This window comes from Amia ocellicauda (genome assembly GCF_036373705.1).
Source record: "Amia ocellicauda isolate fAmiCal2 chromosome 11 unlocalized genomic scaffold, fAmiCal2.hap1 SUPER_11_unloc_3, whole genome shotgun sequence".
NCBI lineage: Eukaryota > Metazoa > Chordata > Actinopteri > Amiiformes > Amiidae > Amia > Amia ocellicauda.
This window is the reverse complement of record NW_027102661.1, coordinates 226,665-247,246: the sequence shown is the minus strand read 5'-3', so window position 1 is coordinate 247,246 and position 20,582 is coordinate 226,665. Positions and strand designations below refer to the sequence as shown.

Sequence of the window (20,582 nt, the reverse complement as noted above, 5' to 3'; positions counted from 1 at the left end):
AAGTTCTGTTGTCTGTAATGGTCCCAGGTCTTAACAATGCCAGTTTTGAATAGTGCGTTTATCATATTCACACTGTCTCTGTCTGTCTCTCTCTCTCTCTCTCTCGCCCAATCATTTTATAAGATCAACAAGTTCTGTTGTCTGTTATGATCCCAGGTCCTAACAATGCCTGTTTTGCATAGGGTACTTATGTTATCCACACTGTATCTGGCTCTGTCTCTCCCCTCAAATCTAATTAAAAATAAAATTAAAAAAGAGGGTGTGTGTGTGGGTGTTTGTGTGTATAGGTTAATTGTTTTTGTAAAAAAAAAAAAAAAAAGCTGTGGTTATATTTTATCTCTCACATAATGTGTTCAGTCGTTTTACTTAAATACATTCTAGGGTCTTAAAGCTCATAAGAGTTAGACTTAAGATAAGGATATGCTTTTAAGGTATTTTAGCAGTCTCAATCCCTGATGATAAGGAATCATTTAAAAAATAAAAACAACTGATCACTCAATGCTAAATAGATCACATCACTCAAGGCTAAATCACTCACACCATGGGGGGCGGGGGCGGGGGCGGGGGCGGGGGCGGGAATGGGCTCAGACAACAGTAGGTATGGCGTGTGGTATCAAAACATTCAGAATACTTTTAACCTATATAATTTATAAGCTTTGTAAAATAAACCAAAATATCTCTTTTGCGGGGATAAATGCTGTTCTGAGTAGTTTGTGACTTGTTTAATACCAAACAAAGCATCGCTATAAAAAAAAAAAAAAATCACTGTAAAAGCGCTAGTTATTTTAGATCTTTATAGTTATTTTCTTGGCTCAGGTTGTTTTTTAGTGCTTATAAAGGCCTGAAATATTCTTAGTGGTTGTTGACTATAGGTCTTGATGCTTAAAAATGTTTTTTTGAGAGACCAAAAGGTTCTAATAAAAGTTTAGAGTAGAGAGGAGAGAGATCGTCTCCATCATGGTTTCTATTTGAAATTTGATGCAGTGTCATTTTATTGGTTGGTTTTGATATGTTAATTGGTAACAGGGCGGCACAAAGGCCAGACCAGAACAATGCCTTACAAGCAGATCCGGCATGTGGCCATCATTATAAGTATGAAGGTCTGGTCTTCAGCTCGACAGACTCTTACTGACCTTTCGATTTAAGACTAAAGATCAACAATGTCCGGAAACAACATCAGCGACTTCGATTTAAACGAGTTTTTAGGCAAGTCTTCAGATTATTTTCATTGACTCAGAGCGTGTTGTGTGCATGTATTGTAAATAAGGCTATAACATCTGTTTTAAGTTCTGTAAAATTATTTTTCAACCAGTCAACAGGAGTTAATTCCCAACGCTGAGGAGATCATCTGGAACAACGACGGTAAGATTTTTGTGTTTGCGCTCATGGGTTCTTATGTATGGGTGTGTGTGGTTTTGAAGCGGCTCATTAGAGTTATGAAAACGTTTTAATATATATTAATGCCGGTCTCTTTAATTACACAGAAACTATCGAAAGGTCTGTGATTAATGTCTCCGAGGATCGACCAAGAGAAGTGGTTGTCCCTAGACAGGCTGTCTGCCGACCGGGTAAGAACTAAACCCCTGTTTGTTTGTATAACGTTTCTGTAAGATGTTTGAGTCCAGTTTTGTTAATTTAAAAAAATTATCCTGTCTAACAGTATTAAGAAACGTGGTTCGAGACAACGAAAGGCCTTCCACATCGAGGGCTTGTTTCGTTTTACCTTCGAGAACCGTAACCTTTCAAGAATCTGAAAGGCCGTCAGCCCCGGTATCTGATAGCTGTGAGTATATGTCTGCAGCCTGTAAGAGGTTAAAGCTTTTTATAAAGCGGTGTGGTTAAAGGTTAAACATGTCTCTTACCTTCACAGCGGTGCAAAAAGCTAAACCAGCCGAAAAACATAAGAAACGATTATTCTGTGGAGGTAAGTAAGATCTTTCAAACTTTAATGTTTTTAAAAGGGCTTTGTTTGCCCGTTGAGGGCTAATATTTAAGCGATGGGTGACCGTTTCCTGTAGGGCGGGGGGTTCTGGGAAAGATCTTTAGAAGTCCGGACAGGTCTAGGCTTGTTTCTGGGGAACGTGTTTAGAAATGACCGATTGCCGTACCGTCTGGTTAGGAAGTAAAGCCGTCCGAAAGGGTTTAGTAAGTTGTTTGGCTTATCTCCCGCTATTATACTTCTGTTTTAAAGTGGTTGTAGGAAAAGGCTTGAAGGTGTTCATTGTATTTAATATTTAAACAGATCGTGAAAACGTTTGTGAAACAGGAAGTCCCGGGATCAGGAAGCGTTTACACTTGGAAGGTTCGTTTAAAAATGAAATGTTGTTGTGTGTGTGTGTGTTTTATTAACAATATTACAGTTTTTAAAGAAACATTTAAGAAACAGTTTATTTACAGTGGCTTCTCTGTTTTACATTTATTATCAAGTCCTAATAAATATATTGTCTGTAAATAATAAGGCGTTGTAGTGAATGTCTAAGGCTATTTTCAAAGGTCTAAAAAAGCTAAAGCTTTTGAATGTCCTGGACATGTTTTAAGTTTGATTTCTGTTGCCGTTTAAAGATGTAAATGTAATGTATATTTTTATTCTTCCCTAGACTCTTGGGATAGTCATTCTGTGGATGAGCTATTGAGGACAATTACCCCGTCTAAGTGGGATCAAACATCTTCCCCGGTGAGATCACCGAGAGGATCCCCCACGGTGGTCTTGGAGACCCCCCAACATCTACTCAGGCCACAGCCTTCTGGGGGTAATTCAACACCCCAGATTCAGCCCGCCACATTGTCGGGCGGAACAAATACAGGCATCCAACAACCTCAGGGGTCGCCATCAGTCAGGGCGGACACACCACCCAACGACGGCCTGGTTTCAACATCGTCCCCCCAGACCCGTTTCTTGGCTACAGAAACGCGGAACAGTACCCCGCGCTTGGCCAGGGTGTCACCGCAAAGGCCTTCTTGGTCTCCGTCCATGAGTATACGCTCGCTCCCTGCCTCCTTCGACCGAGATTTACCGGAGCGACCATCCTTTGAAGCTGAGCCAGGCCACCAGCCCCCGGAGCTACTTCCTGATGGTCGGCATGAGTTGCTACATACTTTGTTACAAAATCAAAGACTTGTGTTAGTGGGGCAAAACCTGGTGATAGAGAGCCAAAACACCCTTATTAATACCCTTACTAACGAATTGTACCGTATTTAATGTTTTAATAGACACAAAACGCCTTACTATTGTGGGTTGTTGGAAAAATAAAAAATAAATTAAAAAATGTCCTGACTTGGTAAAAGAACTCACAAACTAAAGGATTATGAACAAGCTAGGGCCCCAAAAAGACCTTCCCGAGAGAACATCCCCGGCCCTGTTGTGAACTCCTCTGATGTCCCAATGAACCTGGAACTATTACAAATGATAAATGATTTAAATAACCCCCAATTACCACCGATAGAATGTGAATTAACAGACTTACCGGTGAACCCCGACCTGTTACAGATGGTCAATGATCTAAATAACCACCTCCCACCGGTAGCGCTTATAGAGGTTCACCCCCTAGTTCACCCCGATTTGTTTGAAATGGTGGAGGCTTTGGAGGAGCTACCCCAACCAAATTCTGCCCCTTTTATAAATGATTTGAGACAATTAGAACACAGGATGGCGGCAGAAGCAGCCATCACTATAGAGGAGGGTCTTGGATATCTTTGAAGGACTTTTACAGGCTTTAAATGAGCTTCCTCAAAAAGGCGGTTTTGTAGATGTCAGCAGTGGGGGTGTTCGGAATGTGGAGGGTTCTGAGACTGATAAGGCTGTGGAGGACATGCTCTGTGAGAATGTAGGGGGTGAAGGCTTTGTTCAAAATGATGATGTGTCCAAGAGTACCAGTGATGCCGTGATTATAGATAGACCGGCCTATAACAATTTTGAAATGATTCAGCGTTTTAATTTTGCAGAACTTTTAAATTGTGACAATTATGCAGAAATATTTGTCAACATACACGAGGCCTTGCAGAAAATGCTTGAACAGGTTGCTGAAAGGGTCAGACCTCGAGATGTTGTACAGTTAGAACTCAGAGGGGATGATTTGTTTAGCAACCTATCTGTAATGCTGAGTGGAGATAATTTAGACGTCTGGCTAAAATCGAAGCGTTATTGCAAAGTAACGCAGCCATCTTAGCTGATGAAAGTCTGTATCTGGTAAAGAATGTGGTTCGTAACCCTGAGGGTGGGGCGCTTAGAAGACTGTCGAAATGCTTGAAAAACGACATAATTAGGACCAAGCTCAGGCAATTAGTGGTGAGTTCCAGTGGGGACAATAAGCTCTGTTTTGCTTACAGTTTAATAAAACTACTCACCCCCGACATGCCTGAACCCCAAGCTCTGCAAGAGGCTTTAATGCTTCATCAGAGGGCCGGCTTAAACTCTCAACAGATGGTTGCCTTTTCAGACATCAGCAAGTTTGAGGAGTTGTTGTCTTTAAAAATTGTTGTGTGGTACCGTTGTGAGGTAAAGGAAGTATTTGTGAAATTTCAGACACATCCTGAAACCCATACACAGACACTGTTTCTCTTCCTAAGTGATAGTCATTACTTTGGAATAAAGAGTTTGACTGCTTTTTTGGGTTGTTCGTATGTTTGTCATTGTTGTTATAAGGCCTTCAATGATAAGCTTAAGCACCGCTGTGACGGTTACTGTAACGTCTGTTTCAATCCGCAATGTCGTAAGGGTTTGGCCCCTACCATCCGATGTAAAGATTGCTTAAGGATTTGTCTCTCTGCGTTCTGTTTTTCCGAGCATAAGGTACAGAGGGCCGCTGCTGAGGGGGTTAAAAAACGGAGTTATTGTGATCAAACTAAATATTGCCCGCAGTGTTGCCTCCAGTACCGTTTTCATGAGGTTAAACCACACAAATGTCTGGAGCCGAGATGCAGGATCTGTAATGCTGATTTAACCCCGGGGTCCGAACACCAGTGCTTTATTCAGCCGGTTAAAAAGGAGCCGCCGCACAACCGGTATGTCTTTTTTGACTTTGAATGCCGAAAAGAAAACGGGGTCCATGTTGCTAATTATATACACTGTATTGACATGTTGGATCGTGAGTGGTCAGCTAGCGGTGATAGTTGTGTCAGGGATTTCTTTACGCGGTATTGCGGTCCAAAATACCTCAATTACACATTTATTGCCCACAATGCTAAGGGTTATGATTCTTACATTTTGATGAAGTATCTGGTGGAAAATGGGGTGACCCCAAAAATAATAGCTCAGGGTAGCAAGATCATGTGTTTCACCGACGAAGCTTTCAACTAACGTTACATAAACTTGTTAAATTTCCTCCCCATGAAATTGAGCGCTTTGCCTAAGGCTCTGGGTTTTGAGGCTCAGAAGAAAGGTTGGTTCTGCCATTTTTTTAATACTAAGGACACTCAAAATTATCAAGGGTCCTACCCGCCCGCCTCTTATTATGGGGTTGATACTATGATGTCTCATGAGAGGGAGGAATTCTTTAAATGGTACAATACGGTTAAGGGAGGTGTTTTTGATTTCCGAGAAGAGATGGCCGCTTATTATAAAAATGATGTGGTGATCCTTAAAGAAGCCTGTGTGCGTTTCCGCGCCGAGGTTATCAACACATCGGGTCTCAACCCTTTGCAAAGTGTGACCATAGCGTCTCTCTGCATGAAAATGTATCGGTCCAATTTCTTGCAGAAAAACACTATAGCGGTCACCACTTCTGACAACTATCGTGCTAGACAAAAGAACTTTTCGACTGTCTCCATACAGTGGCTGGAATACCTGAGTGCCCGGGATAACATCTTCATCAGACATGCTTTAAATCAAGGGGAAGTCAAAATGGGGCCTTACTACTTAGACGGTTTTAGCAACGTGTCCGGGCGGCGTACCGCTTATGAGTTTGCAGGTTGTATTTACCATGGCTGTCCTCAGTGCTTCGACCCAAACACCTTTAACCCTGTAACACAAAAACTCTGCGGTGATATGTACTATGATTTCCAGGAACGAATTGAAACTTTAAAAAACACCTATGGTTTGAACGTGCTGGTGATTTGGGAACACGAGTGGACAACCCTGAAGCAACAGGATGCGGGGGTACAATGGTTTATGGAAACCTTGGACTTTCCTGAACGTCTAGAGCCCCGGGATGCGTTATTTGGGGGTTGTACCAACGCCCTCTGTTTACATTATGAGGTAAAGGAGGGTGAGAGAGTAGATTACTATGATTTCACCAGTCTGTACCCTTATGTCAACAAGACCAAAATGTACCCGGTGGGGCGTCCAACCATTGTTTATCGTGACTTTCTCGAAATCGGACATTACTTTGGTTTGATCAAAGTCACCATGTACCCTCCTCCGTGTTGCCTTACAGGTGTTCGGGAAAATTGATGTTCCCTCTGTGTAGAACGTGTGTGGAAACTGAAAATCAAACTACCTCTTGTCTGCACAGTGATGAAGAGAGAGCGCTGACGGGTGTCTGGTGTAGCATTGAGCTTGACAAGGCGGTGGAGAAAGGTTACAGAGTCGGTAAGGTGTATGAGGTTTGGCATTTTTCTGAAAAACCTGATACTCTTTTTGCTGATTACATTATGACCCATCTGAAAGGGAAACAGGAGGCATCGGGCTATCCCTCATGGTGTGTTGACTCCGCGGCCAAAGAGCGATACGTTCAGCAATATTTTGAAAAGGAAGGGATCCGTCTAGAGCCGGGGAACATAACTGTAAACCCCGCCAAGAGACAAATGTCCAAACTGATTTTAAACAGTCTGTGGGGTATGTTTGGGGAAAGAAATTACCGTCTAAACACAACTTTGATTAAAACCCCTGAACAGTTTATAGAATTTATGTTTTCCAAACAACATGCAGTATCACACTTTCAATTCTTAAATGACCACGTGGCACAGGTCCAGTGGAGGGCCCCTAAAGATTTCCCCACCAAACATGGGAACGTTAATGTTTTCATAGCGGTTTTTACCACGGCTTACGCCCGGCTTGAACTGTACAACTTAATGGATCAGTTGCAGGAACGCACGCTCTATCATGATACTGACTCTGTAATCTTTGTCACCAGGCCAGGGGATTGGGTCCCTCCCCTCGGGGACTACCTTGGGGAGTTAACGAGCGAACTAGATCCTCAGGACCACATAGTGGAGTTTGTTTCAGGGGGTCCTAAGACTTACGCATACAGAACTGCTGCGGGTAAGACCTGTATGAAAGTTAAGGGTTTCACTCTGAACCATTGTAACAACAAGCTCATTAACATCAAGTCTCTGACGACCCTGGTAGAAAGTTTTGTAACCGAGAAAGACGCGCCTCCTCGTGAGATTATTACAGCCGGAAATCAGATCTATCGCAATAAAAAGGGGTACACGTTGGAAAATAGATCACTAAACAAACGGTTCAGGGTGGTGTACAATAAAAGAGTGTTGAAGACTGATTATACCACTCTGCCTTATGGATATTAGCGGTGGTTTTGATAACAGACTTCAACACCCTTTCTCCTGTATTATAGCCGGTCCCTCCAATTCGGGGAAGAGCTATCTTATAAAGAACATCATAGAAGATGTGGACGCAACCGTGTCCCAAGCTCTTGACAACATAGTGTGGTGTTTCTCTTGCTTGCAACCTCTCTACGATGATTTGGCTTCGAAAAAAAATAATCTGAAATTTGTGCAAGGTCTCCACGCCTCGTTGTGTGACGATGACTTGTTCCCGCCCGGTCAAACTAATCTAGTGATCCTTGATGACCTGATGGAGCAGGCCGGTGACAACAGTGAAGTGGAAAAAGCTTTCACAAAGTACACTCATCATAGGAATTTAAGTATTATTTATTTAGTTCAAAATCTATTTTTTCAAGGTAAAAAAAGCCGCACTATTAATTTAAATGCCAATTATATAATTCTTTTTAAAAACCCCAGAGATAAACTACAGGTCACCGTCTTGGCTCGTCAAATGTACCCTAACCAGACCAAGTTCTTTTTGGAGGCATTTGAGGATGCCACCAAAAAACCTTACGGGTACTTGATTGCGGACTTAAAAGCACAAACCCCAGAAGACTTTCGCCTCAGAACAGGTTTGTGCCCGCCTGATTGGCCGGCAGTGTATGTGCTAAAGAAAAGGAAATAAATAAGAATGTCTGTTCGGATTAAAAGAAATCTGCCGCTTTTGCAAATGTTATTTGAGGGGAGCCCGCGCCATAGTAAAGCTGTGCTGGCAGGGGCCCCCTCGGATTTGATCGAGACCCTGTGTGAAATAGCTTTTAACATCTTACGCGGTAATATACCCCTAACCCCTTCTCAACATTCTAAACTCAAAAAACAAAAAGCGGTTATCAAGATCATCGCTAATAAGAAGTATTCTATTAAAAGAAAAAGAAAGAAGATTAATCAAACCGGGGGTTTTATAGGACCGCTGTTGAGCATATCCGTGCCTTTCCTAACCAGTCTTCTAGCTTCCAGAGTGGGTTAATAATGGAATATGCTCAGAAAATGTTCTTGATCCCTCAGGAGCAGCTTGAGAAACTGAGAAAAAATGTTGTCGGGCCAGAGCCCATTAGACAAACGGCCGAAAACAACCTGGACTCTGAAATGAAAGCTATACAGGCCAGGGCCGATTTAAATCAGTATTCCAAAGCCCAGTTGTATACCAACACGTTACAGCGCTACCTCCGTCTGGTTAGACAGGGTGAAAAAGATCAAAACATTTTAACTTTAACCATGGCCTCTCAAGAAAATGGTTCTGGGGCTGATGCGGGGGGTACGGTTGATAAAGATGTTGCGGTGACCGAACCTGTTGAGAGTTCAGAGGGAGATGTTGTAACGGATGTTTTGAGAAACATGCCGGCCAGAAGCAGAAGACATGCACAATATATCCTGCACAAAATGGTTCAGAAACCGCGGGTAACGGCTTGGAATGAACAGGGTGAATTTGTTTTTAAAGGACAACTGATCAAAGGTTCACACATGTTTGATTTGTTGAAGAGTGTCACTAGCACTAATAAGGTACCCGATAGTCGCCGACCTGTAGGCTGGAATGCTTTCCTACAGGCGATGGCCTGTCTGAACATGCCCCAATCCACAGTTCCTAACCAGGTAACGCGACAAAAAATCCGTCTGTGTAAAGAGGTGGAGCCTGATCTGACTCCGATATCTCATTACTCTGACCGTGCTGAGCGACCATCCTCAGGATCTATCCATCGTTGGGAAGCTTATTAATCTCATGTTTTTATTTGTCTCCCCTGTAAATAATGACCCGACAAACAATTTTATTTTTTATTTTTTTTATTTTCAAATGTTGTACATTTATTTATAACATAAACTCTGCTTTGTATAAGAATTGTGTTGAATAAAAACAAAACTAATGATTCAAAAGCTGTTTTCATTATTTTTTCACCTTAACATGCATGACATCTTTTAAAATCCTCACAAGAACACCCCATCTGTATACATGGCTGGCTAGGGTTGTAAGTCATTGTGTTATAAGGGGGGGTCCACAGTGTCCTGACAAACTCTGCCACTTTTTTATCATTTTGGCCTAAATCCTCACTGTACAAGGCCATAATATCGGGGTATGACCTTCCTTTAGATCTATGATATAAGAAAAACACACAGTGCTGACCACAAGTGAAGGTCTGAAGACTTTGTACTTGACGACCGCTGTAAATGGTTTCTTGACAGTTGTTGAGCAGAAAGTTATTGATCTTCCGAGGGAAAGGTCTGAAATCCGGGGGGTTTGCATAGGAATCAAAAAATTCACCACGGTGGTCCTCCCTTAGATAAATAGCCAGCCAATGTTCTCCGGGCATATTTTTAGGGTGTGTGTTGATTATGTACATTGCAGGTAAATTCTTGATCTTAAATTTAGGCAGCTGATCGCAGGCGTAGACTCCTTGAAACAGTTTCCGTGAGCCGGCCAGGGCATTCATGATGTGGTTGAGCTCTCTGGTGTTCATTTTAATAATAATCATACATAACGTTTCTCCTCTGATTCACCTCAATAATGTTGTCAAACACAGCATACACGACCATATTTACAGTGTGTGGTAGAGGCTGCTTGAAACGCATCTCCAAACGCATATTGCCCGTCTTCATCAGTGAAATATGTTGTCCACACTCTTCGTCAGGGGTCAGGTTGAAACCATACAGGGTGTAACCGCTGCAGTATTCCCGGCGATCGATCAGCAGAGTTTGATCCTTGAGATGGCGACCCGTAGCCAGTACTAGACTGTAATATTCACGAACCGCATTGCCGTTTTCAAAGTCAGGTTGAAAAGGTCTGGATGGAACCTGCACACCATCGACGTACAACGCTATAAATTCCGCGTTATAATGTTTAAAGTTAAAGGGGTTCTTGTTGTAAACCCCGGTAAATGCATCATTATCCACGAGACCTATAATAACCTGTTTTGGGAGCTGTCCTAGAAACAGATTTTCCTGGTTCATCACCCGTGTCCCTGCGGGGATACTGTGGACTTTCATATAGACTCTTTCGATCGGGTACTTGGCGTTTGCCGTCATTAACGCCTGCGCGTGTCCTAGTTTAACCGCCGGGGAGACGGACACTTTTTTCACAAACAGCAAGGCCGATAATATGGTCAGTTTATATTTTTCCGTATCAGGGGTCATCAGACAAAAAGCACTTTTACTACGGATCATTTTAATTTTAATGTCTACCCCGTTGAGCATGAGTTTTTCTTGGAAAAATATGTCTGCATGGATATGCCCCATTAGCTCAAAGGTCCTCCCTTCTGTTGAAGAGGCCGTTCTTTTTTGCAAACCCTTATTGAGTCCCTCTGGATCCTTGTCGTCCATAGCTTCCGGGATGTCTTTGAAGAGAAGGCCGGGGCTGAACTGTTTGCTTAGGGTCTCCTCACTATAATTAAGGATACACTCCATCATGGCTCTATAGGGGTAAGTATTGCTGCTTTGACTAATGAGCCGATCTCCCAGGGTCACATCCACCTGTGAAAACATGGTGGCCACCGGGTAATTGATTAATTGATGACCCCAGCGTTGGCCGTCTTCTCGATTGCATCGCCATCCTAATCAGTCACTTTACAGTTCATTAAAATAAATGTGTTTTTCAAATCAATATAATCCTCGCCATTGCCAGCTATAAAAAACTCCAGAGGGGCCGTGTCTGAAATTGCAGAAAGAGGGGGAATCTCTACATATATGATCTTATCTATACTCGTTTGAGTGTATGGAACTGTAAACAGATCCAGTTCTGATTTGACGCATTCTTCCGATAGACTGTGGACAAAAGACATGTTTAAAAGATGTATCCTGAGGCTCTATTTTTCTTTCTTTGAGACTTTCTTTTTGCAGGTTTTTTCTTGTGCTGCTTCCTTCTCCGAGTGTTTCCACGATATGTTGGAGAATGAGAGATTCTTCGTTTTTTGTTAGCCACGGATCTTCGTCGCCCTGGTGGACACATGCTGTTTCTTCTTTTACCCCCCCTCCTCGCCATTACCATGAGACCCGAACCCTCCTGATGCTCATGGCTAGCTGCCCGGTTCATAACATTGGTGAACACGTCACTAACAATATTTTTAGCCGCTGATTTCAAGTGGGGTCTGGCTATAGCAAAGCCTCTCTTAAGCAGGGGTACGGCCATTCTAAAGAGACCATGAAAGAGTCCTCCTAGACCGGCGCCATACATTGTGGGGGCTCCTACAAAACCGGGCAAGCCGTTCCCGGCTTGCATCTTGTAATAATCCACATAGGCGCTAGGATCTACATAACCCCTCGAGGTAGCCATTTTAATAATGTACAAACTGTTTCAGGGGTCGAAAATGTAGTTTGACAATAACTTAACTGAAGCGGAAGGGTACGTTGATATTCTGATCCGATTTGACTTCGATCGTGATGTTGTCAAAGTGGGTCTTTGAGACTGGTACGTAGTGTGGCTTGTCATAAGTAATTGTGACCATGTCATTGCTTTTACCTTTAATAAGTACATTTCTCAAAAGGGGGACATAACTATTCCCGACCCTCTGGTGGGTTATGATATCCGTATACACATAAAGAGTGTAAAAGCCGCCCCACCACTTCTGAGAACCTGCTCTCTGTGTCAGAATAGAACCCTAATATACGCCCCAGTTGGCCGCTGGTTTGAATGCTAATACCTGGTTTTGACACCTTGTACACTCTTTTTTTAATAGGGTTGTAATATAGCTTGATGTTGGGGGTGCCTTCTGTGAACTGTTTATGCATCTCATCTAATATTTTATCCACATTGTCATAATAACCTCCTTGTATCGTGAATGTCCATTGATTTTAACATCATCAAAAATGGCGAAGGTGGCATCCTTATCTTGTAAAACAGCCCAAGTGTAAGGATACTGTATTTCCGCCAACCCCACTTCCCACGACCCCCTTAGATCTATAGATTTTCCAAATTGTACCGTGTAACTGGATATTTCATTTTTAGGATATATATTGAGAGAGGCATTACTGGGTAGAGTCACGTAGAAGCCTCCTGATTCCATCTTGAGAATCGAAAGTAATGCCCCCAACACACCCGCGGGCATGTTGTTATAAGGATTGAATATCGCAAACCTGTTGTTCCGGGACCCAACTATTGAACTTTTCAGGCCATCCAAGCCATTTCATCAACACATATTTTTTCCGGTTCTGGGTTTTTTCAGCTAATATCTTTTCAACTCTGTATACACTGTCTTTACCCACAATAATTTTTTGTAACTCGGCTTCGTAAAACGTTCCTTCTATATCCTCCCTGTCATAGTCTTTTAACCGGTACACGGGGGGGTCTCTAGCCAACTGTTCGGTAACTGTAAAATATTCGTCAGAAAATGTTTGTTCATAACCTTTGGCAAAAGTACTCCTTAGCTTTGAAACGCGAACCACATCACCGATGTTGAACTAATAAGTAGTTTTTCCCTTCTTAATAAATGGTCCGTATAATTTTTTATAGACCTTAAAAGAATTACTTTGATCAACATCTAAAGGCTTCATTTTAATACTGGTGTGATACCCTTGGTTGTAAGCATCGATAAAATCCTGAACTTTATCAAAATACTTGAACGTGTTGACCGCTGTAAAATATCTCCACATTTTGGTCTTTATGGTGCGGTTAAACCTCTCCACTACCGATGCCCTAAGCTCATTACCGGTGGTGAAATGATGTATTTTGTGTCTCTTCAGTAGATTCTGAAATTCTCTGTTGAGAAACTCTTTTCCTTTATCAGTCTGCAGTTTTTTAGGACATCGACCCTGGGACAATATATCCTCAAAGGCCCTTGTCACCGCCCGACCTGTTTTATTATGTAGAATGTGAGCCCAGGCATATTTTGATAACACATCGATACACATCAACATCAATTTGTGACCATTGTTATGTTTTGATATATTTGACATATCGACTAGATCCATTTGCCATTGTGAATCTATGTCAGTTGCATATACGCGGTTTCTTTTAAAGTTAATCCTGAGAGGTTTATGTAAGGTATAGGCGTCTTGTTCCCGTAACCATTCTGAAACAACCACATCATTAACCTTCACTCCGGCCTCAGCGAGTCCTCTTTGAAAACCCTTCTTACCCGCCAAACCCCCAATCTTGGCTGGGTTGTAGTATAGTTCCTGCATTTGGGGAGCTTGCCGAGTCATTCTCTCAAATAACCACACAGACCCACACTATGCGCAAAGTTTTTATACAAGGTTTTTTATTCAACTTCAGGAGAGCAGATACCCCTTTTTAGACATTTGAGAAAAGTATAACATACACAACAATTTTTTCTACGGTCCAGACAAAAAGAAATCAGATGATTGGTTACTTGATCTATATCAACAAATATACCTGTTTCTTTATCTTGTAGGCACACACCTCAGTTACATATGTAAATAAAACAACAATATGACCTATTTTAAAAGTAAACAGAGGTGTATTAAACATGCTCAGTAAAAGGTCATACAGATGTTGATGAAATGGCCTAATATCATTCTTGGCCCCCTTGAGCCCTTCATCCCAGTGTTCGTACCCCCCGGTCTTTGTTACAGCAGCCATTCACTTTTCCAGGTTTGAAAGTTGATCCTCATCGATGGTTAAATCTGTAGAGAAAAGGCTCGCGTTGGCTACTTTTCTGTCAAGCACATGGTGTAATAGCGCTCTCAGGTTAGCTGCAGAGTGTTGATGACAGAACCAGTTGCAGAACCAGTCCAGAACATTCCCCATGTTCAAAGTCCCTTAGTTCAGGTCAGAGTCTGAATCAGTGGCGTAGATGTCGAATTCTTCGTCGCTGCCCCCAGCTTTAACTTCTTTACGGAAGAAATAAGCTTTTAGCTTGCCAGCGGTTTTTCTACTCGGCTCATCCAGGTCATTGAGCAGCTGCCCAAGTTTCTCTATTATAAACGGCTCCTTTTTCAGCTCCAGCAAAATCTCATCTATGATTTTCTGGACTTGTCCCACAGTGACATGTATGTGGGAGTAAGAGAGCGCCTTGATTAGTGCCGGTTTCAGCCACGGTTTGTTCAGTCTTCTGTAAAACACGTTGAAATAGAACAGGAAATAGTAACGGTCTGGTTCAAACAAACAACTGTGTCTCAACTGACTGGGGTGATTCACTTCACACCCCCAACAGACTTCTTTCAGAGCTCGGTCGATGAGAGCACTCAGAATATACACCAGGGTGCTTTTAACCACTCTGCTTACTTGGTCACATACCCCGGGCATAAATCCTGCGTCTTCATCACGCCCCCGGGACAGTCCGATGCTCATTGGGTCGCCTGGTGGTTTGTGGGGTGTTTCTCCATCCATTGGACTGACCCCCTCCTGAGACGCACAGACGGTAGACAGTTCGGCAAAATCGAGGCCCTCCATGAGCTCCAGAGGCTGGGGATCCCCGAGACTCATTTGGACATCCATCGCACCGCATGTTGTTTCGTCCTGAGGGACCGGGGTCTGAGGTCTTGGAGAGTAACCACAGTCAAAGGGTTCCAGAGTGTATACAAAATCTGGGGAATAGAACCAGGGGTGATCCCGGGTTTGAAGAGGCCTGTAGAGCCTGTCGACGTCCGCAGCTTTCGGGTAAGACATTCTCTTTAATTTTAAACCATGAATGAATTGTTGCACCTTTTATCCTATCTCTTCACTACGTCACGACACACCGCCCTCTTAGAAGAGAGTAGCCCCTGAGCCGTCAGACCCCCCTCCAAAACCCCACACGTCGTCTGTCGTAGTTCTGCAAGCTTTCCCATTCACACCTTTCAAAACCCTGAGTCGGAGACTCCATTTCGCATTCTCTTGGACCCTCTTGCAAGCCTTCTAGAGTCTTATCCACAAGCCCCAGATCTCTCCAGGCCATCACCTTCAACCAGTCCTCATAAGAGTATTCAATTACCGTCTCAAAAGGTTCCAACGTACCCTCCTTCTCTCCCAAAGCAAGAAGCTCCACTCCAACATAGCTGGGATCCCTTTTAAAGCGGTAACCCCGTCGAGCCCCCCAGATCAACACCCAGGAGCATTCAATCTTCAAATTGGTGAGTACAGGAACCCTTGCCCGGGATTGTTTCTTGCGGGGTTTCATGTTGATGTCGCTGGACATGTTGAAGAAGCGGGATGTTTCAGAAGCTGAGAATTAAAGAGGTATTGCCTAAAAGAAGCGCGGGTTCTTAAATAGAGAGGAGAGTTTCGGGGCGTTGCCTTCAGAGGGGTGGGGGTATTTATGGGTGGCCTTGTTGTTCAGGGTTTTATGGGTGTACACTTTCTGACGGATATGACGTAGGAATAATTAAGGAAATAACTCTACCTAAAATCACGCCCCCCAATTATGACGTAGGAATATTAATAAGCTTAGGGCATACGTCATAACAAAATAGGCCGCGCCCAAAAAACCCTACTATCTACTCTTATGTAGTTGAAGGCGCAGTATAGCTCTCATAGTCTGGTGGTGACGGAAGACCACCAGCCGTTTGAACAAGCCACTCAGCATCACCTTGTTGGGTTAAGTGCAGGCACTGTCAGAGCGCAGGTCGTCCTGCCTTTGAAAGAGTTTCCGAAGTGTCCCGAAATCGGTGCACTCAGAGCGTCCGTCCGTCGACAGGTTGAAATTGTAAACGCTGGTGTAGCCACTTTTAATTAAAATCTGATGATGATGATGTTGTTGTTGTTATTCTTGTTGTCGTCGTAGTCGCCGTCATTATTAATGTTAAAGTAAAGCAGTAGTTAGATTTGTTGCTACCGTAAGGTGTAGAAGGCACAATAGCTCTGATAGTCTGGTGGTGAAGGAAGACCACCAGACGTTTGAACAAGCCATTCAGCATCACCTTGTTGGGCTAAGTGCAGGCACTGTCAGAGCGCAGGGCGTCCTGCCTTTAAAAGAGTTTCCGAAGTGTCCTGATGTGCCCTTTAGCAATGCCAAACAGGTCAGTGAAAATGGCATCCTTTCGCCGCACTTCAGACGCCATCTCACAGCCTAGCCGACCTGAAACACCTGAGCCCGTTTTACCAGCAGGCTTTAACGGTAACCATTTGAAGCAAGAGGCAGCGGTGTCAGTTTCCGTAGTGTAGCGGTTATCACGTTCGCCTAACGCGCGAAAGGTCCCCGGTTCGAAACCGGGCGGAAACAGCCTACTGTGGGCTGACCCTTTTCGTCATGCTTGCCCTCGTGGTTCCCCGGAGGCGGTGGGTGTCTTTTCTTCATTGGAGTGCCCGCAATCGATGCACTCAGAGCGTCCGTCCGTCGACAGGTTGAAATTGTAAACGCTGGTGTAGCCACTTTTAATTAAAATCTGATGATGATGATGATGATGATGTTGTTGTTGTTGTTCTTGTTGTTGTTGTTCTTGTTGTCATCGTGGTCGCCGTCATTATTATTGTTAAAGTAAAGCAGTAGTTAGATTTGTTGCTACCGTAAGGTGTAGAAGACAACAGTAGGTATGGCGTGTGATATCAAAACATTCAGAATACTTTTAACCTATATAATTTATAAGCTTTGTAAAATAAACCCAAATATCTCTTTTGCGGGGATAAACGCTGTTCTGAGTAGTTTGTGACTTGTTTAATACCAAACAAAGCATCGCTATAAAAAATAAATAAAAAAATCACTGTAAAAGCGCTAGTTATTTTTGATCTTTATAGTTATTTTCTAGGCTCAGGTTGTTTTTTAGCGCTTATAAAGGCCTGAAATATTCTTAGTGGTTGTTGACTATAGGTCTTGATGCTTAAAAATGTTTTTTTGAGAGACCAAAAGGTTCTAATAAAAGTTTAGAGTAGAGAGGAGAGAGATCGTCTCCATCTTGGTTTCTATTTGAAATTTGATGCAGTGTCATTTTATTGGTTGGTTTTGATATGTTAATTGGTAACAGGGTGGCACAAAGGCCAGACCAGAACAATGCCTTACAAACAGATCCGGCATGTGGCCATCAGTATAAGTATGAAGGTCTGGTCTTCAGCTCGACAGACTCATACTGACCTTTCGATTTAAGACTAAAGATCAACAATGTCCGGAAACAACATCAGCGATTCGATTTAAACGAGTTTTTAGGCAAGTCTTCAGATTATTTTCATTGACTCAGAGCGTGTTGTGTGCATGTATTGTAAATAAGGCTATAACATCTGTTTTAAGTTCTGTAAAATTATTTTTCAACCAGTCAACAGGAGTTCATTCCCAACGCTGAGGAGATCATCTGGAACAACGACGGTAAGATTTTTGTGTTTGCGCTCATGGGTTCTTATGCATGGGTGTGTGTGGTTTTGAAGCGGCTCATTAGAGTTATGAAAACGTTTTAATATATATTAATGCCGGTCTCTTTAATTACACAGAAACTATCGAAAGGCCTGTGATTAATGTCTCCGAGGATCGACCAAGAGAAGTGGTTGTCCCTAGACAGGCTGTCTGCCGACCGGGTAAGAACTAAACCCCTGTTTGTTTGTATAACGTTTCTGTAAGATGTTTGAGTCCAGTTTTGTTAATTTTAAAAAATTATCCTGTCTAACAGTATTAAGAAACGTGGTTCGAGACAACGAAAGGCCTTCCACATCGAGGGCTTGTTTCGTTTTACCTTCGAGAACCGTAACCTTTCAAGAATCTGAAAGGCCGTTAGCCCCGGTATCTGATAGCTGTGAGTATATGTCTGCAGCCTGTAAGAGGTTAAAGCTTTTTATAAAGCGGTGTGGTTAAAGGTTAAACATGTCTCTTACCTTCACAGCGGTGCAAAAAGCTAAACCAGCCGAAAAACATAAGAAACGATTATTCTGTGGAGGTAAGTAAGATCTTTCAAACTTTAATGTTTTTAAAAGGGCTTTGTTTGCCCGTTGATGGCTAATATTTAAGCGATGGGTGACCGTTTCCTGTAGGGCGGGGGGTTCTGGGAAAGATCTTTAGAAGTCCGGACAGGTCTATGCTTGTTTCTGGGGAACGTGTTTAGAAATGACCGATTGCCGTACCGTCTGGTTAGGAAGTAAAGACGTCCGAAAGGGTTTAGTAAGTTGTTTGGCTTATCTCCCGCTATTATACTTCTGTTTTAAAGTGGTTGTAGGAAAAGGCTTGAAGGTGTTCATTGTATTTAATATTTAAACAGATCGTGAAAACGTTTGTGAAACAGGAAGTCCCGGGATCAGGAAGCGTTTACACTTGGAAGGTTCGTTTAAAAATGAAATGTTGTTGTGTGTGTGTGTGTTTTATTAACAATATTACAGTTTTTAAAGAAACATTTAAGAAACAGTTTATTTACAGCGGCTTCTCTGTTTTACATTTATTATCAAGTCCTAATAAATATATTGTCTGTAAATAATAAGGCGTTGTAGTGAATGTCTAAGGCTATTTTCAAAGGTCTAAAAAAGCTAAAGGTTTTGAATGTCCTGGACATGTTGTTTTAAGTTTGATTTCTGTCACCGTTTAAAGATGTAAATGTAATGTATATTTTTATTCTTCCCAAGACTCTTGGGATAGTCATTCTGTGGATGAGCTATTGAGGACAATTACCCCGTCTAAGTGGGATCAAACATCTTCCCCGGTGAGATCACCGAGAGGATCCCCCACGGTGATCTTGGAGACCCCCCAACATCTACTCAGGCCACAGCCTTCTGGGGGTAATTCAACACCCCAGATTCAGCCCGCCGCATTGTCGGGCGGAACAAATACAGGCATCCAACAACCTCAGGGGTCGCCGTCAGTCAGGGCTGACACACCACCCAACGACGGCCTGGTTTCAACATCGTCCCCCCAGACCCGTTTCTTGGCTACAGAAACGCGGAACAGTACCCCGCGCTTGGCCAGGGTGTCACCGCAAAGGCCTTCTTGGTCTCCGTCCATGAGTATACGCTCGCTCCCTGCCTCCTTCGACCGAGATTTACCGGAGCGACCATCCTTTGAAGCTGAGCCAGGCCACCAGCCCCCGGAGCTACTTCCTGAAGGTCGGCATGAGTTGCTACATACTTTGTTACAAAATCAAAGACTTGTGTTAGTGGGGCAAAACCTGGTGATAGAGAGCCAAAACACCCTTATTAATACCCTTACTAACGAATTGTACCGTATTTAATGTTTTAATAGACACAAAACGCCTTACTATTGTGGGTTGTTGGAAAAATAAAAAATAAATTAAAAAATGTCCTGACTTGGTAAAAGAACTCACAAACTAAAGGATTATGAACAAGCTAGGGCCCCAAAAAGACCTTCCCGAGAGAACATCTCCGGCCCTGTTGTGAACTCCTCTGATGTCCCAATGAACCTGGAACTATTACAAATGATAAATGATTTAAATAACCCCCAATTACCACCAATAGAATGTGAATTAACAGACTTACCGGTGAACCCCGACCTGTTACAGATGGTCAATGATCTAAATAACCACCTCCCACCGGTAGCGCTTATAGAGGTTCACCCCCTAGTTCACCCCGATTTGTTTGAAATGGTGGAGGCTTTGGAGGAGCTACCCCTACCAAATTCTGCCCCTATTATAAATGATTTGAGACAATTAGAACACAGGATGGCGGCAGAAGCAGCCATCACTATAGAGGAGGGTCTTGACATTAACCGGTTGGATATCTTTGAAGGACTTTTACAGGCTGTAAATGAGCCTCCTCAAAAAGGGGGTTTTGTAGATGTCAGCAGTGGGGGTGTTCGGAATGTGGAGGGTTCTGAGACTGATAAGGCTGTGGAGGACATGCTCTGTGAGAATGTAGGGGGTGAAGGCTTTGTTCAAAATGATGATGTGTCCAAGAGTACCAGTGATCCCGTGATTATAGATAGACCGGCCTATAACAATTTTGAAATGATTCAGCGTTTTAATTTTGCAGAACTTTTAAATTGTGACAATTATGCAGAAATATTTGTCAACATACACGAGGCCTTGCAGAAAATGCTTGAACAGGTTGCTGAAAGGGTCAGACCTCGAGATGTTGTACAGTTAGAACTCAGAGGGGATGATTTGTTTAGCAACCTATCTGTAATGCTGAGTGGAGATAATTTAGACGTCTGGCTAAAATCGAAGCGTTATTGCAAAGTAACGCAGCCATCTTAGCTGATGAAAGTCTGTCTCTGGTAATGAATGTGGTTCGTAACCCTGAGGGTGGGGCGCTTAGAAGACTGTCGAAATGCTTGAAGAACGACATAATTAGGACCAAG

General features: G+C 42.9%; 1 non-coding gene across 1 annotated transcript; it reads left to right on the top strand.

The window, feature by feature from the left end:
* Positions 1–16,510: 16,510 nt before the first annotated feature.
* On the top strand, positions 16,511–16,583 carry trnav-aac (transfer RNA valine (anticodon AAC)). Its single transcript has one exon. It is a non-coding gene; the product is annotated as a tRNA-Val (tRNA).
* The last annotated feature ends 3,999 nt before the right edge of the window (positions 16,584–20,582 follow it).